This window comes from Elephantulus edwardii, unplaced genomic scaffold, assembly GCF_000299155.1.
Source record: "Elephantulus edwardii isolate Elephantulus edwardi_28Jun2011 unplaced genomic scaffold, EleEdw1.0 scaffold00136, whole genome shotgun sequence".
NCBI classification, from domain to species: domain Eukaryota; kingdom Metazoa; phylum Chordata; class Mammalia; order Macroscelidea; family Macroscelididae; genus Elephantulus; species Elephantulus edwardii.
In genome coordinates, this window is record NW_006399886.1 from 5,559,333 (window position 1) to 5,564,675 (window position 5,343).

General features: G+C 39.5%; 1 pseudogene; it reads left to right on the forward strand.

Moving 5' to 3' along the window:
* The first annotated feature begins 1,486 nt into the window (after positions 1–1,486).
* On the forward strand, positions 1,487–2,463 carry LOC102871403 (annotated as a pseudogene).
* Positions 2,464–5,343: the final 2,880 nt, after the last annotated feature.

A 5,343-nucleotide genomic window follows, 5' to 3' on the forward strand; every position in this document is an offset into this window, starting at 1 on the left:
AATAAATTGTGGCAGACATTGAGAAGAATGGGAGTCCCAAAGCACTTAAATGTGCTGATGCAGATCCTATACCTGTACCAGGAAGCTGTTGTGCAAACAGAACAGGTGGACACTGCATTGTTTAAAATTGAAAAGGGAGTGTATCAAGGATGTGTGCTTTCTCCATACCTATTCATTCTCTATGCTAAGCAAATTACCAAGAAGCTAGAGTCTGTGAAGGGGAATGGAAGGCATCAGGAATAGAAGGGAAGTCACCCATAATCTGTGTTTTGCAGATAATGCAACCTTGATACTGAAAGTGAGGAGGAAATGATCAAGAAATACAGCCTTCAATATGGATTGCATCACAAAGTCAAGAAAATAAAGATCCTTACCACTGGACCAATAGGCAATAGTACAAGCAGAGAGGAGACAAACTGTCATCAGCTTCATTTTGCTTGGGTCCACAATTAGCATCCTTGGTACTAGTAGTCAAGAAATAAGGTGAGCTATGCACTGGGGAAGAAAATGCAGTTAGGGACCTCTCCAAATTATTGAAGAGTAATGATGTGAATTTGAGGACTAAGATGTGTCAGATTCAGGCTATAATCTTTCCAATCACTTGCCATGCATCTGAGAGCTGGACATTGAATAAGGATGACATAAAAATAATTGATACCTTTGAGTTTTGATGTTGGAGAACACTGAACACCCCATGGATGGCCAAGAGAATAAACACTTATGTCTTGGCAAGGGTGGAGCTGGACTCTCTTTGGAGGCAAGAATGATGAGGCTTCACCTCACATACTTTGGGCATGCTGCTTGTTGTTGTTTGTTTTTAGGTTCTGTCCAGTCAATTAAGGCTCTTTGTAATTCTATGAAGAAAAGGTCTGAACCCTGTTCTATCCTGTGTCATTCTCAGACTTCCTGACATACATGTTTCTAGGAAGGGCTATTTCTTGGAGAGGGACATGATGCTGGGAAGTGTGGAGGGTCAGCGAAGAAGAAAACATCCAAGCAGGTGGATTGACGTGTTGACTGCTGCAATGGGCACTTGTGTGTCAGGAAGTGACAGGAAGATGTAGACAGAACAGAGTTGAGATCTTTTGTTCATAGGGTAGATATGATTTGTACTCGACTCAATGGCACCTAACAACAATATTAAAAAAAAAAAAACACCACAAAACAACAAAAAATCAACACAAACCACAACCCTGTTATTGTTGTGTGCCATAGAGTCAAACCTGACCCATAGCTGACTCTGATGGGTTTTCAGAGGCAGTTAATTCCATGGGAGGAGATTATCTATCCTTCTGAGGAGCAATTTGTAGCCTCTAACTATGCATACTGGGGATTGTAGCACAGTTTCTTGCCACTAGGATAGGAATGAATTAAAAATACAATTCTCGGTCCTGGAACTGCAGCTGCAGAATCAGGATTTCGCTGCCCTGAGCCGCCAGAGCCTGCTGGATGAGCATTCCCGGTACCTTCCTCATCCAAATCCGGAATGGCTACTCTTAAGGATCAGCTGATTCAGAATCTTCTTAAGGAAGAATAGACCCCCCAGAATAAGATTACAGTAGTTGGGGTTGGTGCTGTTGGCATGGCCTGTGCCACCAGTATTTTAATGAAGGACTCGGCAGATGAACTTGCCTTTGTTGATGTCATGGAAGACAAAGTAAACGGAGAGATGATGGTTCTCCAAAATGTCAGCCTTTTCCTTAGAACACCAAGGATTGTGTCTGGCAAAGACTACAACGTAACTACAAATTCCAAGCTGGTTATTATCATAGCGGGAGCAAATCGGCAGGAGGGGGAAAGCCTTCTCAATTTGGTCCAGCGTAATGTGAACATCTTTAAATTCATCATTCCTAATGTTGTAAAGTACAGCCCAAACAGCAAGCTGCTTGTTGTTTCTAATCCAGTGGATATCCTTACCTATGTGCTTGGAAGATCAGTGGCTTTCCCCAAAACCGTGTTATTGGCATTGGAAGCAATCTGGATTCAGCGAGGTTCCGTTACCTAATGCGGGAGACGCATTGAGCTGTCATGGCTGGGTCCTTGGAGAGCATGGAGACCTTAGTGTGCCAGTATGGAGTGGAATGCATGTGGCTAGTGTCTTTCTGAAAAATCTTCATCCCGAATTAAGTACTGATTCAGATAAGGAACAGTGGAAAGAACACAAACAGGTGGTTGACAGTGCCTATGAGGTGATCAAACTGAAAGGCTATATATACCTCCTGGGCCATTGGACTGTCTGTGGCAGAAAGTATAATGAGGAATATTAGGCAGATACATCTAATTTCCACCATGATTAAGGGTCTTTATGGAATTAAAGATGATGTCTTCCTTAGCGTTTCTTGCATCTTGGGGCAGAATGGAATCTCAGACATCGTGAAGGTGACGCTGACTCCTGAGGAAGAGGCCCGTTTGAAGAAGAGTGCAGATACACTTTGGGGAATCCAAAAAGTGTTGCAGGTTTAAAGTCTTCTGTTGTACCATTTCGCTGTCTAGGCTACAAAAGGATTTTAGTTGGGCGTTATGCATGTTGTGCTTTTTATCCAGTCTGTGATTAAAGCAGTAAAATACGACATAGGAAAAACATCTGTTTCCTAAAGGTAGAAATAGGAATGGTCTATAAAACCCTACAGCTATGTCCTGACAGTGGTATTTACCTTGTATAGTTCTAAACTGGTTAGTATAAAAGAATTCCACCAAGTCTCAGACACCACTGCCAATGTTGGACATGCTGCCGCTGCCCTTCAAACTAGAATGTTTACTGTGTTAAATGACTTTGGCCTAATACAAATTCTTTTTTTAAGTCACATTCTGTGTTCTAATGTACAAATCCAATATTGCATGTCTTGTACATTACTATTTTAAAGGATCTTATTTTGTGTACTATATTTATCAGAGTAATGTGTAATACAACTCTGATAATGTGATGTAAAATGTAAAGATCTACATATAAGCATTGAAACAGTATCATACCAACTAAAACACCAAATAAACCATGAACAATGACAAAAAAATACAGTTCTCACAATTGTTAAATATTTATTTATTATTATGGTGTAACTACATTATAAATATAACTATTCTGGAGATTTGATATATATATTATATAGTAATTTAAATGCAATATATGTTTTATGTAGCTGGTTTTTTATTCATTAGCATATGTTTTAGAGTTTCTTTTTTTTTCTGTAGCATATATTCTCTTTCCTTGCAATAGCCAAGTATATTTTGTTAATAAAATTCCATTCCTTTTGCTAGAACAATTCCCACTCTAGAATTTAGACTTGGAAAGCCTGGAGTAATAGTGAAGAGAAACACAAATAATGTAAGTGAGTTCACTGAGTATGATGAAAAATAAGAGTACTTTAGCTTTATTCTCATGATTCTTGAATATTCTAGCTCTACTTCTTTTGGTCACTGATTTAAGATATACACTGCCAGTTAAGGTATTATTCATCATTCCCTCAAACTCTTATCTCCAAGTTAACAGCTCCAAATGTGATTTCATAATTTTATCTACTGAAGGTTTCTGAATAATATGGTATGTAATAGGGCCAAGGAATCTGTATTGATATGTACCTTTGGCTATTCTCCTCTTTTTTTTTTCCAGATTATAAATGTTTTCTTTCTCAACATAAAAGAAATAGGGCAATAGATATATGGTCATTCTTTCAGGACTAGGTATTTTACTTAAGATCCTTTATTTACAGAATGTAAACTTACACTTACACATGTCTATGAAATTCTTGTTATATGTTGTCAAGTCCCTTGTGACTCAAAGCGACCTTATGTACAACAGCCCTGAAACCTGCTCTATACTGTGCCAACTTTACTGTCTCTAACACTCCTACCCTGATCACCCCAGTCACTGTATCAATCTTTCTCATCAGTGGTCCCCCTCTCTTTTCTCCATCTCTTCACCCTTCAAAACATGATGTTCCTCTCCAAGAATCAGTCCCTCTTTTCAACATGCCCAAAGTATGTCAGATGAAGGCTCAGAATCCTTGCCTCCAAGGAGCAGGCTGGTTTCACTCTCTTTATGATGAAAATACTTGTTTTCCTGTCTGTCCATAGTATACTCAACACTCTTCTCCAGCACCAAAACTCAAAGGCATCAACTCTCCTATCATCCCTAGTCATTTTCCAGCTTTCTGATGCATAGCAAGGAATTGTAAAGATCATGGCCTGTATCAGGTGCACCTTAGTCTCCAGACTGAAGTCATTGTTCTTCAGTACTCTGGAGAGGTCCCTGACAGTCAATTTTCCCAATGTAATTTGTCTCTTGATTTCTTGGCTGCCGGTACCAAGAATGCTGATTGTAGAACCAAGCAAACTGAAACTGTTAACAATCTCAATCTCTTCACACTCTATCATGATGCTGCCAATTGGCCCAGTGGTGAGAATCTTTGTCTCCTTGATGTTGAGTTTCAATCCATATTGAAGGCTTCAGTCCTTGATATACTACAGCAGCACTTCAGGTCCTCCTCAGTTTCAGCAAGCAGGGTAGTATCATCTGCATAACGCAGGCTGTTAATGAGTCTTCCTCCAATTATGATGCTACATTCCTCCTCATAAAGTCCAGCCTCCCAGATCTGTTTTGAACCATGATCTAATGTTGAACCATTCAGTGTCTCCTTGCTGTGTTCTGACAACTGCCTCCTGGTCCACAGGTAAGTTTTGAATAAGCACAATCAGTTGTTCCCATTCTTCTCAGAGTAAGCCACAGTATGTTGTGATCCACAGACACTCAAATGCCTTTTCATAGTCAATGAAATAAAGATAAACATTCCTCTGATACTCTCTGCTTTCAGCCAACACCCATCTAACATTAGCTATAATATCCCCGGTACCATGGCCTTTTCTAAACCCAGCTTGCACATATAGCAGTTCTCTGTTGATGTGCTTCTTCAGTCGTGTTTGGATACTTTTCAGCAGAATCTTGCTTGCATGTGATAGTAATGTTATTGTTCAATAATTTCCACACTTCATTGGGTCACCTTTCTTTGGAATGGGAACAAATATAGATCTTTTCCAGTCAGTTGGCCAGTTCGTTGCCCTTCAGATTTCTTGGCAAAACTTGATGAGTGCATCCAGAGTAGCATCTGTTTGTTGAAGTATTCCAACGGTAAGCCTTCAATTCCTGGGGCCTTGCTTTTTGACAATTCTTTCAAAGAAGCTTGAACTTCTTCCTTCATCACCACAAGCTCTTGTTTGTATGTTATTTAATGAAATTCTTTTGTGTCAGCTAATTTATTTTGATATAGTGACTCTGTATACTCCTTCCATCTTCTTTTAATGCTTCCAGAATCATTCAAGAGTCTGCTCAGAGCATCTTTATGCATTGGA